The sequence below is a fragment of the Apodemus sylvaticus genome, chromosome 4, assembly GCF_947179515.1.
Source record: "Apodemus sylvaticus chromosome 4, mApoSyl1.1, whole genome shotgun sequence".
NCBI classification, from domain to species: Eukaryota; Metazoa; Chordata; class Mammalia; order Rodentia; family Muridae; genus Apodemus; species Apodemus sylvaticus.
In genome coordinates, this window is record NC_067475.1 from 68,890,944 (window position 1) to 68,907,272 (window position 16,329).

The 16,329-nt window shown below is 44.8% G+C and overlaps 1 protein-coding gene and 1 long non-coding RNA gene across 4 annotated transcripts in view; one reads left to right on the plus strand and one right to left on the minus strand.

The window, feature by feature from the left end:
- Pi4kb (phosphatidylinositol 4-kinase beta) overlaps positions 1–4,779 on the minus strand; it is a 32,131-nt gene extending 27,352 nt beyond the window's left edge. For both annotated transcript variants that reach the window (XM_052179836.1, XM_052179835.1), the window contains exon 1: positions 4,681–4,779. The gene's annotated coding sequence lies outside the window, so the exon portion shown is untranslated. The remainder of the gene's footprint in view (positions 1–4,680) is intronic.
- A 153-nt stretch (positions 4,780–4,932) lies between these two features.
- LOC127683012 (uncharacterized) lies at positions 4,933–7,754 on the plus strand. 2 transcript variants are annotated; one of them, XR_007977466.1, is made up of 3 exons: positions 4,933–5,028; positions 5,349–5,633; positions 5,885–7,753. It is a non-coding gene; the product is annotated as an uncharacterized LOC127683012 (long non-coding RNA). The 2 variants fall into 2 exon arrangements; XR_007977467.1 differs by lacking the exon at positions 4,933–5,028 and adding an exon at positions 5,165–5,235 and having other exon boundaries at positions 5,885–7,754.
- Positions 7,755–16,329: the final 8,575 nt, after the last annotated feature.

A 16,329-nucleotide genomic window follows, 5' to 3' on the forward strand; every position in this document is an offset into this window, starting at 1 on the left:
AGCAGATCCCGAGGCTTTACCAGGCCTAGGCCGTCCAAGGGAAAAACATGTTTCTTTCTTTAAGTTGTTGGTCAGCATCTGATGAACAACACCTGAACTTGTCTTCTGGCTTCCACATGCACATGCACACAGATAAACACATATGAGCAGAGACACATATACACAGTAACAGAACTAAAGAGATGATTCAAAATCTAAGTCAAATATGGTGTTCAACATTACTTTCTTCATCCTTAAATACATAAAAATCAACCTTGGGACACTATTTTGAAGTAAAAGGATTAAAATCCAGAAACAAAAAAGGGAGAAAAAACAAAGTCTTGCATTTATCACTCTTTCTCCTGCAAGCTGCAGCATCCACAGCTGAGGCACTAAACTCTCCTTCACATACACTGCAAGGAAAAAGAAGAGGCTTCCTGTCTGACCCCAGCAGCCTAAGATGGGGCTGGGGAAAGATCAGAGCTTAAAGTGTTGTCAACTGAGCCCCACTGAACTGGGAGAGGAAGGCATGAGAAATAATCTTAAGTCAACTTTATGGGATTTAGAGTCACCAAGGAAACAAACCTCTGAGTGCATGTCTGTGAAGAATTTTATAGATTTGGTTAACTGAGGAGGGAAGATCCAAAACAAGGTGGCACCATTCCATGGGCCGGGGCCCAAGTTAATCCAAAGGAGACAGTAAGGTGAGCACAAACATTCATGCCTCTCTCTCTGTTCTTACTGAAGATACAACCAGCTGTCTCACATTCAAAACACTATGCCTTACCACTGTGGTGGACTATAACCTCAAACTCTGAGCCAAGAAATTCTCTTCAAGATGCTTTTGTAATGTGTTACATGATAGCAATGAGAAAAATAATACAGTAGAGGAAGTCTAAGTATCAGTGTGGATCCAGGTTACAGTAGTACAGAACAGCTTCTGAGAGACAGAGGAAGTGGCCACTATGTGTTTTATGGGCCTGATCAGTTATGTCTACAAAGGTCTTTGCAGGGACTTCTACCTCTTAACCAGGCTCTCTGCTTCAGAGCCCCTTAAAAATTCTATCTGCATAGAATTTAATGAAAGGGTCTTAATAAAAAGACTTACTGGACTGGCCTCTCAGGCAAGATTGTACCAAGACCCAAATTAATGCCCTTACCAATTACTGCTTCTTCCGTCTTTTTCTTGCATGATAAATATGAACCACTTCACACTAATCCTAACAAGCTCCCAAATTTTCATAGAATGGCTTTTAAGGATCTTCTGATCTACTGTTCTTCCAGGCTGACAGGTCAGCTTAATTTCCCTTCCTTTTAAGGATACTTTGAAATGAATCACAAGGCTAAAGGAGCCAATATCTTACTGTATGAGGTGGGCAGTAAAGGAAAACCAGCAAAAGTTCATGGAAAAGAGGGCCACGGGGTTAGTGTACCAAGGGTCTAGTGCAGTAGTGGATGATTTACTTAACATGAGCACCACTCTGGGTTCAATCACCAGCAAACCCTACTCCAAATTAATGGAAAAGAAAGGCTTAGATACATTAGCTAAAGCTACGTAAATGTCAGATTGAAAAACAAAATATTGTCATAATTACCTGAACAAGTATGAATCTTCTACATTCAAACCTTCTTCTTTAACAAAGGGTCAAGATACAGTCACAAGCATTTAAGTGAAGCTATGGTAATAAGCTTTAGATAGACATTTAAACTAAGATAATTACGTGGTGAGCTCTGATCTGAAGGGTGTGAACACAGATGAAGGGAAGGGGCTGTTAGTCTGATCATAATCCCTGCAACACTACTGAATGTTACCAAGTGCATGCAATCCTTTGACAGTAGTTTTTAAAAAACAGGCCATTCTTCAAAAGGAGCTCTATCACCCCAGGCTGCTTGTTCTGCTGTTAACAAGTTCCTTACTGGGGCTGGAGAGATGGTTCAATGGTTATGACTACTGCCTGCTCAGAGGACCTGGGTTCAATTCCCAGCATCCACATGTTGGCTTACAACCATCTTTAACCTCAGCTCCAGAGGAACAGACATCCTTTTCTGGCCTCTGCAAGCAACAGGCACACATGTGGTGCATGGCAAAACAGCCATGTACATGAAATAAACTTTTATCTTAAACAAGTTCCTTTCCACATCTTAAAGTATAGCACAAAGCTTCAAGGACTCATCTTTCCCTTTTACCTGAATAGTAAAGGAAAAATGACTTCTCCATTTTTCCCTATAGAAACTCTGGACTGAGCAGTCTAGCAAGCTCAACCCCACCAGGAACCAAGTATGCTTGTTCAAGGTCTCAAAGGATGGCGGCATCAGGGAAGAGGGCATTCTCAACTACAGCACAGGGGGAAGGGCAGTGGTTTCATGGTAGTTAAGTCAATATTGATCAAGCTGAGAACTCAGTGCAAGGCCATGCAGCAGGTATAAGCAGATTCCAACAAGACAGCCCAAGCCTGCTCCAGGAGCCCCTGATAAGACTGACAAATGGAAAAGGCAGCAACCTGTACTGCTCACCTTCCTCTGAGCTAGTCCTTATCTGAGTCCCAAATGTGCTTAGACTAGGCCTTCTCTTTTCCCATGCCAGTTACTGAAAGGAATCTTCCAAACCTCCTACCCAACCAAAGCAGCTCAGTTTGCTATATTAGGGTCCAGCAAACATGTCCTCTCATAGTGTGGACCCAGATGAGAAGCAAGGAAAACCAGGGGGCTTCTCCCATCCGTGGGGTCAGTAGACGGAACTCCAAGTAACTTCAGGGTAAGGAGAAGTGGGCTAAGATGGTATAGCTATTCTCAAACCTGAACAGGCCTAGAGATGGAAGATGGAGTGCCTGTGCCTTCTTCATTATCTCAGGCCAAGAAAGATGTGGAAGACAATGCAGCACTCAGATAGCAGCTAAGTCCCAGCATGGTCCAAGGTTCTTTTCCAAAGGACCTTCTACAAACACATTTTCTGACCACAGAATCTGGAGTTATGATCAGGAAAAGAAAAAAAGGCACAGATGGTCAATGACTTAATGTAGTGGAAGAAAGAAAGCAAAGTTGAAAAGCAGCAAGAGCTTGTATTTCAAATGGATTTTATATTCATAGTCAGAGACCAGAGATATCAAAATATCAAAATAAAAGAGAATTCTCAAGATGACAAAACCACTAGCAATAAATATCTCTCGTCTGAGAGCCTGCAGTGTTTTATAAATTAAAAAAGTACAATTCTTCCCTCAACAGACATCCTGTTATTAGCCTATTACAGCACTGGTGCTTGCAGAATGGACCATTTTCTCAAAAGTCCATTCTAGAGTTCAAGTGAGGAAGTTACAAGCTGGACCAAGGGGCCCTGACTCTGAATATACAGCTCTTTACACTGTCTTATGTTCCTTTTCCTCATCATCCCCCACCCCAGACAGACAGACACAGACACACACACACACACAACTTCACCTTAGGTCTAAACGCTTATGAAACTAACCAACAGGCCGGGCGGTGGTGGTGCACACCTGTAATCCCAGCTCTCTGGGAGGCAGAGGCAGGCGGATTTCTGAGTTTGAGGCCAGCCTGGTCTACAGAGTGAGTTCCAGGACAGCCAGGGCTACACAGAGAAACCCTGTCTCAAAAAAACCAAATCCAAAAAACCAAAACAAAAAAAAAAAAAAAAAAGAAAGAAAGAAAAAAGAAAGAAACTAACCAACACATGTCCACTAAGCTCTGGTTTCCCTTAGGTCTAGACAAGAGTAGGAGATAGTATTCTGTGACCTAACAAAATCCCAAAATAAATAAAGCAAAAATTCTCACAACTTCATTTAGTTTCCATGGGGGCCTGAGCATCTCTCCTAGTGGTTGCTCTTAAACATTCAACAAAATGTAATTTGATTGACAGAGACTTCTTTAAAAGTTGCTTCATCCTTTAGAAACACACATCTGTCCAGAAAAGCCCGAGACGGCTGAGACGCCCCCCTTCTCACATCTTCTTAGTTCAAGGTTTAGCTGATCAGATCTTTTTCCTACAGGAAGCCCTCCAGAGGACTGGAGATTGAGGAAGGGGAAAGGGAAGCTAAAGACAGCTTCAGGTATCATCAGGCACCCTAGAGAGGGGTTGAGGACTAGGGTCAAAGTAGATGGTATCTGGGTATGATGACAGTAGTCTGAGATCCTTTAAGAAAAATAGGCAATTCTTGGAAGCCAGGAGGTGGGGGAGTGGGTTATGGTGAGGTAATGGAATCGGAAGCAGAAGAGAGGGATACAATCTTTAGCTGAGGAAAATGAGAACTCTGTGCTGAGATTGCACAGACTCAGAAGAGTGGGGCAAAATAGGAAAAAGGATAAAGGCGGAGTCCATGGATAAGGTCTATGAGCAGAAACACAAACGGCGAGGAAGGGCAAACATGGATGGATTTTGTAGAAGGGGTCTAATGTGGAAAAGGTTCACGACTTAGAAAAATAATAGTTAAGCAACAGAGGTACGAAGTGTGAGTGGTGCTGGTGGGGAGGTGGAATCCACGGGGCAGAGGGAGGGGCTAAACTGAAGAGGAAGCCAGAAAGCAGAGAAGACTGCCCCGGGCCCGAGAGAAAGGGTGAAGGACCTCAGGGTGCAGCTGCCTCCGGGGGGCAGTTTTGTAGTCGAACCCAGGTCGCGGTAGGCTGGGCGGGACAGGGTGGCAGAAGGACCCCCCACAGGCAAAGGCGACTCACGGGGGAGGAGCCGCTTACCTCCGGGGGACCCTCGCGGAGGGGGTGCAGGCGGTCGGGGTCGGACTGCCGACACCGCCGCCTCAGCAGCAGCGGCCGCTCCCGGGTTCCATTGGCCGCCTGCGCTTCCCTGACAGCGGCCGCGGCGGCTGCACCAGGCCCCGGCTGCGGGGCTGCCCGCGGCGCCGCCTGAAGGGGCCTTCACGCTACCTCAAGTTGGACCGGACCCCACTAGCAGGACCCAGAATAACAATTCCTTGGCGGGTTCCGGTGTAAGAGTCCGCTGGGCCCGAGCCTTTCTTTCCGGGGCTTGCTTTCCTGCTTCCCGGACTGTCAGGACACTACCGAAGCCATAGTACTCTGAGTCCGGTGAGCTGCCCGAGTCACGCCTGTTCAGAAAGGAAAAGGGGGCGGGGAAAAGCTTTTGGAAGCCCGGGTAGGAGCGGGGGTGGGGGCCGGGAGGAGGGGCTTATGGGGGAAGGAGGGCCCAGTGTTTGAGGGCGGACCTAAGAGGCAGGCGCACTAAGGAAGCCGAGAGGGAAGTCGCATGGGTAGGATCAGTGGAGGCATGTGGAGGTACTGATATTTTCTGTACTTCTAAAGTGTATGAACATGCAAGTTATATATAAACTATGCATTTGCGAGTTACCGTAATTGCCACCAGTGGCTTTTTCTCTCCTATCCTAAAGGATTCCCTTCGCTAAATCAGCCGGTGGGACCCATGCGGGAGGGCCGGAAAACAGACGAAAAAGAGAAGGGACGAAGAAAGGAGGACAATCGCCTTCATTGTCCTTTTCCTACTCATCTTTAAGGATGTTGCCATGAGTATGCCCCTGTAGCTTCAGGAACGGCCCAGTCCAACCTCCTCAGTCTTTCACTGCTTCGCAGCATCGCTCTGGGACAAGGCGCGGCTTCCAAGGTCACCCCGCTTGCCGCCAAGACCTTAACAGGCTGGACAAGCCAGGTTAGGAAAGGTGAGTGAAATTACAAAAGCTTGGAGGACTTGTTCTTTTCCAAACGAAAAGAAATCACATGAAACTAAACATAAGCAGGCCTAGTAGATCCCCACAATCACTGTCCCAACGCTTTTCCTGAGACTTTTCTTAATATCTTAGGCCCCCTTGTAAGAGTACGTTCTCAATATTCTACTGGATGCTGGTTGAGCCTAGCTTTTGGGTGCCATCTTCATTGCACTTATAGACTGATTTGTGATCTTTGTTTCCAGCCGGGCGGTGGTGGCGCACGCCTGTAATCCCAGCACTCTGGGAGGCAGAGGCAGGCGGATTTCTGAGTTCGAGGACAGCCAGGGCTATACAGAGAAACCCTGTCTCGAAAAAACCAAATCCAAAACAAATAAAATAAAGTATGGGTTACAGTACAACATGTCTGTTATTGAAACTGACAGGTGATGAGTGAACCATGTCCCTGCTTCCATATTTAACTGGAGGCAGATAAGGAGCTAAGTCTGAAGATAAAGGGCTGAAAAGGTAGCTCAGTGGTTTAGTACTGTTGCTCTTGCAGAGGACCCCAATTCACTTCTAGGGGGTTTAATGTCATCTTCTGACCTCTGTGGGTACCAGATACATACATACATGGAGGGAAAACATTCATACAGGTAAGATTAAAATTTTTAATTTTTTATTTATTTTTGAAACTATAGCTTGAAATGCCTGGATAAAATCTGCATCAGGCACAAAAGTAGAACAAGTGGAGTTCTTATTTGCTGGAGGCAAGGCAGAACCTTGTTAAATGACACAGAAGGCCTGGCTGCATACTATGTGGTGGAAGGTGGAATGTGACTCCTGCAAGGCAGAACTTAGTATCTGGTAGGAGAAAAAGGGAAGAGCATTCTAGGGGAAAACAAACAATGTGTGCTGAATAATAGAAATGGGACTCTTTTCAGATCATGAGGACCAGACAGACAGATTAAATAGGGGAAGTAAGGGGTTGGGGGTGGCCACAGTATTAGAAGACAGGCAAAGAAGAGCAACAGGGTACCAAAGACGGTTTAACTCTTGTCACTGTGGGACTGGGCTGGGCGATCACACTCCACTCAACAGGATGGACCAAAGTTCTTGGCTAGCTTCCAACCAACTGTGTCAAGAAGTAGTGGTGACCTTGTGGTAGCCTCCAGTTTAAAATGTTACATATATTCCTCCAAAACCTAGGATTCCATGGGGCTGCAAAAGTAGGCTTTATTTATTTTTTTGGAGACAAGTGTCTCAACATTGACCTGGCTGTCCTGGAACTCACTACATAGATCAGGCTGGCCTCAAACTTAGAGATTCCACTGCCTCTGCCTCCTAAGTGCTGGAATTAGAGGCATGAGCCACCATGGCCCAGCTAATGATAATTCTTAACCAAATGAGGCCATTCCCTCATTAACATGCCTACATAGAATTATGTTATAGGTAATAGAAAGTCTACTTCAAGATTTCTGTTTAGCTCTACAGGCTCAAGCATAAATGTCTTTGCATTTATGGCTTTGTCTTCCTGCTTTTATCTGGAGGTTTGGGTGTTTGTGTATTCACTATCACATACACTGCAGCGTTGTTGCTACCTGTATTTTGACATTGTCTTTGTTTCTGCAGTGTTGGGGATTGACTCTAGAGCCTGTGCATGCTAAGCAGGTCTATACCGCTGGGCCCAGCTCAGCCCTGCTCCCTTTGTGATCCAGGTTCTCACTGCAGCCCTGTCTCGGCCTCCCAAGAAGCTAGGATTCGAGGCCTAATTTTTACTTAGACTGAGCTCCTAAGGAAGTGGTTCTCAACCTTCCTAACGCTTTGACCCTTTAATATAGTTCCTCATGTTGTGGTGACTCCAACCATAAAATTATTTCGTTGTTACTTCATAACTATTTTTGCTACAGTAATGAATCAATGTAAATATCTTTGGACACAGAGAGTTGCCAAAGGGGTCAGGAACCCTCAGGTTGAGAAATGCTGTCCTGCTGGGTAGTGGTGGTGCACGCCTTTAATTCCAGCACTCGGGAGGCAGAGACAGGCAGATTTCTGAGTTCCAGGCCAGCCTGGTCTACAGAGTGAGTTCCAGGACAGCCAGGGCTATATAGAGAAACCCTGTCTTGAACCACCACCACCCCCCCCCCCCCAAAAAAAGAGAAATGCTGTCCTATAGAAAGGGAAAGATTTACCCTTGCATTCTAAGTATCCAAAGTTTTTACCACAGGAAAAAATTCATATATGTTGATACAGCAATCAGATTGAATTCAGAGCAGATATGAGAATTTTGTAGGGCATAAGGGAGATTTCCAAAATTGTAAAACAATGTGAATTATTTCACTGATGTTTTATTTGGGAAAGTGTACTTTTCAAAAGTGAATACATTTATACACACACACACACACATATACACACACACTTCTTTTTTTCTTTTCTTTTTTTTTTTTTTGGTTTTTGGAGACAGGGTTTCTCTATATAGCTCTGGCTGTCCTGGAACTTGCTCTGTAGATCAAGCAGGCCTTGAACTCAGAAATCCTCCTGCCTCTGCCTCCCAAGTGTTAGGATGAAGGCATGCGCCACCACTGCCCAGCCCAAGTTTAACTAATTTTTCTACTTTCCTATTTGCCTTTTTTTAAAAGCCTTACTCCTATTTTGTTTTGTTTGGAAAACAAACAAACAAACCCCAGGATTTTGGCTAGGCGTGGTAGTGCCCCAGCAGAGGTAGGCAGGTCTTTGTGAGTTCAAGACCAGCCTGGTCTACATTGGTAGTTCCAGGATAGGCAGAGTTATATAAAAAGACCCTGTCTCAAACAGAACAGCATCTCACTCTGTAACGGAGCCGGCCTCAAATCTGAGCTCTTCCTGCCTCAGCCTCCAGTGCGTGCTGGAAGTGCAGGAGACTCCTTGCCTCTCCTCGATGTCCCTAAGTGTCAGATCATAAGACCATTAAAAGCATAGGAAATTATATTCAAATCTGATTTCCACATAACCATGACAAGTATATTCAACACTGAAGCATAATATTTGTACATTCTTTAAATTCCTCCCCACTGAACCTCTTTTTGTGTGTGCACCAATGCGTGTGTGCTGGTGTGTGCACACGTGCTTATGGAGACCAGAGAACAAGTTTTGGTGGTGTTCCCTCAGGTGCCACGCACTTTGTTTTGTGTGTTTGCTGTCTCTCACTGACCTGGAACTCACTAGGCAATACTGGCCGACTGTCTGACCAGCCCCGGGGGTCCTGTGTCTTTGCTTCCTCAGTGTTGGGGGCAAGCAACATCACCACACCTGGCTTTCTCTCTCTCTCTCTTTCTTTCTTTCTTTCTTTCTTTCTTTCTTTCTTTCTTTCTTTCTTTCTTTCTTTCTTTCTTTCTTTCTTTTCTTTTCTTTCTTTTCTTTCTTTCTTTAAATTTATTTACATTTCAAGGTGTTATTCCCTTACCTGATTTCCCCCCTTCCAGAACCCCCATCCCATCCCCCTTCCCCCTGCTTCTATGAGGTTTTTCCTCCACCTACCCACCCACTCCTGCCTTCCCGCCCTCAATTCTCCTACACAGGGGCATTTATCCAACCTTCATAGGACCAAGGGGCTCTCCTCCCACTGATGCCTGACAAGGCTGTGCTACATATAACAGCTGGAGTCATGTGTACTCCTTGGTTGGTGGCTTAGTTCCCAGGAGCTCTGGGGGGTCTGGTTGGTTGATATTGTTGTTCTTCCATTGAGGTTGCAAACCCCTTCAGCTCCTTCAGTTCTTTCTCTAACTCCTCCATTGGGGACACTGTGCTCAGTGCAATGGTTAGCTGTGAGCATTTGACTCTGGATGGCTCTGGCAGAGCCTCTCAGGAGACAGCTGTGTCAGCTCCTCTCAGCAAGCAAGCCTTTCTTTCTTTCTTTCTTTCTTTCTTTCTTTCTTTCTTTCTTTCTTTCTTTCTTTCTTTCTTCTCTTTCTTCTTCTTTCTTTCTTTTCTTTCTTTCTTTTCTTTCCTTTTCTTTTCTTTTCTTTTCTTCCTTTCCTTTCCTTTCCTTTCCTTTCCTTTCCTTTCCTTTTTCCTTTCCTTTTCCTTTTCCTTTTTCCTTTCCTTTTTCCTTTCCCTTTTTCCTTTCCTTTTTCCTTTCCTTTTCTTCCTTTTCCTTTTTCCTTTCCTTTTTCCTTTCCTTTTTCCTTTCCTTTTTCCTTTCCTTTTTTCCTTTCCTTTTTTCCTTTCCTTTTTTCCTTTCCTTTTTCCTTTCCTTTTCCTTTCCTTTTTCCTTTCCTTTTTCCTTTCCTTTTTCCTTTCCTTTTTCCTTTCCTTTTTCCTTTCCTTTCCTTTCTTTCCTTTCTTTTTCAGAGACAGGGTTTCTCTGTGTAGCCCTGGCTGTCCTGGAACTCACTCTGTAGACCAGGCAGGCCTCGAACTCAGAAATCTGCTTGCCTCTGCCTCCTAAGTGCTGTGATTACAGGCAAGCTACCACCACTGGCCTGGCACAGCAAGCCTTTCTTAGCATCCACAATAGTGTTGGAGTTTGGTGACTGTGTCTGGGATGAATCCTCAGGTGGGACAGTCTTTAGATGGCCTTTCCTTCACTCTCTGCTCACACTTGGCTTTTTAACTGTGGAACTAGAAAGATGGTTCAGTGGTTAAGGTGCTCAATGCTCTTGTGAAGGACCCAGGCTCAATTCCCAGTATCCACACAATAACCCAGAACTACCTATGACTCTAGTGGAGGGAATCTCATACCCTCTTCTGGCCTCTTCAGGCACTATGTACACATGGTATACATAAATACATGCAGGCAAGACATTCAGTCACATTTTATACCATGATCACTGAAAACATATCAGCATATCTAATCTGAAATAAACATTTCATGAACTAATACCTAACTTTGTGTACAACACTCTCATAGTTTTGGGCTTATTTTATTTCCCTTTTGGAAACAATGTTTTATATTCTGCTAAACTGATTGCACAATGCAGTAAAGGGTTACAATATAAGCTTTGAAAAAACTAGACTGAATAAATGTTCAAAATCATATGGTGGACCTGGAGAGATGGCTCAGCAGTTAAGAGCGCATGCTACTCTTCCAAAGGACCTAGGTTCAATTCCCAGCACCCACGTGGCAGTTCACAAGTTTCTATAACTCCAATTCCAGGAAATTAAATTCCTTCTGGCCCCCGCAGGCAACAGGCATGCACACTGTGCACAGCCATACAGAAAGGCACAACATCCGTATATACAAAATAATTATCAAAAAATCACGTGGTAAGGAGAGGTGGCTCAGGGTTCAGTGCTTGCTGTGGAGAACCAGTGTTCTGTTCCTAGCAGTGACATCAGGTAGGTGTCAGGTGGCTCAAAACCATCTGCAACTTCAGCTCCCAGGAAACCTGACACCCCTTTCCCTGTATCCATGGGCATGTGGACACACACACAGACACAGACACACACTCACACGTGCACAAGAGACATGAAAAATAAAAGTCATACAGCAAGTGATAAAACTAAGATTGGCATTCGTCATCTTTCCAGTAAGCAAATATCTCCTCTTTACTCAGTGAACACTGTGCGTGGTTTGAGACAGGGTCTTGCTAGGCTGACCAAGCTGGCTGTGTAGACCATACTGGCCTCAAACTGTAGAGACCTGCCTGCTTCTCCCTCCCAAGAGCTAGGATTAAAGATCTGTTTTACATTATCTATCTATTTTTGAGACAGGATCTATGTAAGTCCTGGAGCTCACTTAGTGGTATTTGCATTTTTTTGAGGCACTTTTATACTGATGCACATAGTGGACAGCTTCCCTTTGCTTCTTCGTGGCTCTGGGTCATAAATGCCACACAGATGCTCCACCATAAGCTGTCTTCCCAGCCCTGCCCTCCACTCTCTCTTTTCTTTTCTTTTCTTTTCTTTTCTTTTCTTTTCTTTTCTTTTCAAGACTTGTTTATTTTATGTATCTGAGTACACTATAGCTGTCTTCAGACACACCAGAAGAAGTCATCAGATTTCATTACAGATGGTTGTGAGCCACCATGTGGTTGCTGGGAATTGAACTCAGAACCTTTGAAAGAGCAGCCGATGCTCTTAATGGCTGAGCCATTTCTCCAGTTCCTATCCTCCACTCCTAAGAGATATTGCTGCTCAGCCCTAAATGGAATGTTTCTAGTGTATCTCTTCCCTCAGGGCTCAGGGCTCTGCCGAAGACAGGGCAGAAAGATTTTAAGAGCTAATCAGTGTTTCCCACAGCAGATGCATAAACTCCACAGAGATGGTGAAGGATGCATGAGTCCTGCTAAAGCCAGAGGCAACCCCAGCATGTGGGGAGGTGAGCACGAAGGCTCACAAAAAACCAAGAAGCTCTTCCCAAATGACAGCTGCTGGGAGAGGAAGAGTCAGTTTTTCAGTGGGGCGGTCTATCCAACAAGACTCCTGGCTGGCCCGTTCTCAGGAGTAGTCACCCAAAACAAACTGGACTCCATGTGTTTTTTATTTGTTTAAGAAAGAACATGAGGTCGCATGGGGAGCAAGTGAGGGTGGGTGTAAGAGAAGTGGAGGCCAGCAGTCTGGGAACACATCGCGTGAGATTCTCAAAGGGTAATAAAAACATTAGTTAGAAAAAAGATAAAAGAGCCGGGCCGGTGATGGCACACGCCTGTAATCCCAGCACTCTGGGAGGCAGAGGCAGGTGGATTTCTGAGTTGGAGGCCAGCCTGGTCTACAAAGTGAGTTCCAGGACAGCCAGGGCTACACAGAGAAACCCTGTCTCGAAAAAACCAAATCCAAAAAAAACCCCAAATAAATAAATAAATAAATAAATATCAATAAGATGGTCCAGAGGGCAGAAGCACTGGACACCAATGTTGAGGATGTCTGATTCTTGGGACCCACACAGTGAAAGGAGAGAATTGATGTCCGCAAGTTGTTCTCTGACCTGTACTCAAGCACTAAGGTTTGCAGGTACAAGCACATAAGTAAAGTACAATTTTAAAAATACTGTGGTTGAGTACAGTGGTGCACACCTTTGGTGTCAACACTACAGAGGCAGAGGCAGGCAGATCTCTGTGAATCTGAGGCCAGCCTGGTCTACATAAGGAGTTCTGTGTTAGACAGAGCTACACTGTAAGACCTCATCTTAAAGAAAAAGAATGGAAAACTGTTTATTCATCTATTTTAAATGCTTGGCTTTATCTCACAGAAGGAATCACAATTTTTCCAGGTGAAGCAGGCTACAGAAGAACTGTATGAGAAACACCTGAACTCGGTCACATGCTTGCAAACAAAGCACTGAGTTCAATCCCCAGTCTGTCCAGGGCACGGCACACACAGTAGCATACATGGTGGCACACACCTGCCACCCCGTCTGGGGAGGTGGAGACGGGTGGATCCTGAGGCTTGCTCTCCAGCCCAGCTAACAGAATTGGTGAGCTCCAGGTTCACAGAAAAACCTGGTCTCAAAACTGGTAAGTTTAGGCCAGTAAATTATTTCCCACCTGCTCAGAAACCCTAGTTAAACTCAGTGGCCACACTGAGAAAGATGACATGGAGCGTGGAGACTTACTAAGAGAGATCCCACAGAGGGTGTCGAGGAAGAAAGGGGAGTGAGGGTGTGTGACAAAGACTAAAATTAATTGTATCAGTGTATAGAATTACCGATAAGTAAAATAATAATAAAATGCAGAGAATTAGGAACACACAGAACTTGACTTGCATCCGTACAGCGTACACATGCATGTGCGTGCTGACAAACCCCGTACTGAGCCAGGGGCTGAGGATAGAGCTGAGTGGTACAGTGTGTGCCTGACTTGCACAGGCCCTGGGTTCTGCCCTCATCACATACACCCAGGCCACTAACACACATGGTATCAGTGCAGTTAATATGGTACATATACATGGATAAATTTAGTCTGAGATTGCCTTAATTTCTACATAAAGTTAATAATTAGCCACAGAAATAATAAAATCATTTATTTGAGACCATGGACTAGACATGTAAGCTTGGTCTTGGTTTAATAGAAAGAAGGCTAAAATGAGAAAATCCCCCCTGAAGGAAGTATTGGAGTGGTAATTGGGAGTCTGGAACTGCTGTAAAGGAGAAGTTGAGAGAACAGAGGAGCTAGTTGGGTCTCTCCCCAAATCTTAGTATAGTCTTATGTAATAAGCTGAAGATTTCTCTTGTTTTATGTCTCATGGTGTGTATGCATGGTATATTCTTGTTCACACGTAGGTGTATGTGAAGGTATGTGTGTGCATGTGAGGAGAGGGCAGAAAGAAAGTGGGTGCCTTCCTTGATTGCGTTCCATCTTATTTCTTGTGATGGTAGTCTAACTGATCCAGGTGCTCATCGGTCCGTCCAGGCTGGCTAGCCAGTGAGCACTGCCCTGCCCCCAGCAATGAGATTGGAGGTATGCTACATTGCCTGGCTTTTAGGCGGATGTTGGGGATCTAAACTCAGGCTTCCATGATTGTGCAGCAGACACTTTATTAACAGCCATCTCTCCAGCCCCAAGATACATTAGAAAATAAATAGAAAAAGCTATTTGAAACACATGCAAATCAGGCTAGTAAGATGGTTCAGTGGGCAAAGGCACACAGACGACTTGAGTTATGTTCCTCTGTGGTTTCCAGTGCTGCACCTCCATGCTGCAAACTTGCTTCTCCTGGAGCGCGGCCCTTTTAGGCCTCCTCAGCTTGCTCTTGCTTGCCCTTCCCCTGATGCTTCCCCAGAGCACTCAGCCCGCTGTCCCTGGGTCTGCAGTTAGGGGCTTGGTGTCTGGTTCCTGTAAGCCTCATTCTGTCCTTGCTTTGTGAGGTGGAATCATCCTGCTGCCTCCTGCTTAGCTCTCCTAGGAAGTCATCTCTGACCCGTCTGGTCTCTATGCTGCTCCTGGGGCTTCAAGGGCTCTGTGCTTAGTAGTTAGAAAACTGATACTCTGCTGCCAACATAGTCACCTGACGGTCTTCCCGACTAGAGTATCTGAAGACAGCCTAAGTGAACCAGCTTTGTAAGTGCCTAGCACTTCAAGAAACAAGGGGAAACACTAGAATCATATTCATGGACATAACTTCTGATGGCACAGCAAAGATCAAGAGCTTTCTCACCAAAAGACAAGCTAGATTCTGTGACAGCTGTCACATAATTGTTAGCATGCTGCTGAGTTCATTAGAAAGTAAGGAAGAACATTCACGGAGAAAACAGATGACATGATGCTGAAAGCTACTTAAAAGATGAACAGCATGTGGGGAACTAGGTTCCCTGGGGACAGTCCAAATCAGCACAGTGAACAGTCAAAACCAGAGGTCTCTGAAGACTGGGACGCCTGGTTAAATCTGGATTTCCCTCACTTGAGCACTGGGCCTCCCATGAGATGGGCACTCTGTACCGCCAAGCTGCCGCCCACTAGCTCTGGGCTCTCCGGAGGGCCCGCTTGTCTCCAGGCTGGATTTATGCTCTGGCTCCTGGCAGAAGTCAATAGGGAAGTATCTCAAATTTAGGCCCTAAGGCTTTTTGTAGATTGACAAAATATGCAAAATTTGTCAAAGCTCCAAAGTACAAAATACCTGAGTAAATGAGCTATCCCAGACAGGAGGTATCATAGACCATGACGATTTAGATACTGAAGTTAAGTCAGAAAACAAAAATTCCAAAAAGTTTCAAAGAATTGATACCAAAGACACTTTATGTATTTATAAGTTTTTGAATGATAAAAAGATTGTGTTTTTTTTTAATATATTTCAGATTATTCCATCTCTTGGTTTTTTGTTTTTTGAGACAGGGTTTCTCTTTGTAGCCTTGGCTGTCCTGGAACTCACTTTGTAGATCAGGCTGGCCTCAAACTCAGAAATCCACCTGCCTCTGCCTCCCAAGTGCTGGGATTAAAGGCGTGTGCCACCACCGCCGGGCAATTATTCCATCTCTTAAAACTTATTTTAAATTTTGTGTCTCGCAAGTACATAAATAGACTAGAGGTGTGGGATCCCCTGGATGTGGAATTTAGGCAGCTGTGAGCTGTTGACATGGGTGCTGGGAACCAGACTTACTGCTGAGCCATCTCTGTCCTCTGTGCCCTCTCCCTACATTCACCCCCTAGCCCTTGCTTTGTGTGCATTTGAGACAGGGTCTCACATAGCTCTGGCTGGCCTAAAATTCACTATGTAGCTGAAGCTGGCCCTTCTGATTGATCTTCCTGCTTTACCTCCCAAGGGTGGGATTATAGGCCTGTACCCATACCTGGTTTTGTTTGGTTAGTTTTCTGAAATGATCTCATACTTGCAGCCTAGGCTAGCCTGAAACTTACTATATAGCTCAGGCTGTTCTCAATCTTGTAATCCTCGTACCTCAACCTCCCAAGTGCTAGAATTACTGGCATGAAGGCACTATACCCTGTATCAGAGACATACTATTTGAACATTAATGATAAAGTTAAAAATCTGCATCAAGGGGCTGGAGAGATGGCTCAGTGGTTAAGAGCACTGACTGTTCTTCCGAAGGTCCGAGTTTAAATCCCACCAACCACATGGTGGGTTACAACCATCTGTAATGAGATCTGACGCCCTCTTCTGGAGTGTCTGAAGACAACTACTGTGTACTTACATATAATAAATAAATCTTTTTTAAAAAATCTGCATCAAAAAGAATAAATGTACATTTCTGGGCATTTGGAAATTTATAAAACCTTTTAAATAACTCAAAGTGCTAAGGTTATAGCTAGTGGTAAATTATTCATTCACAAAGTCCTAG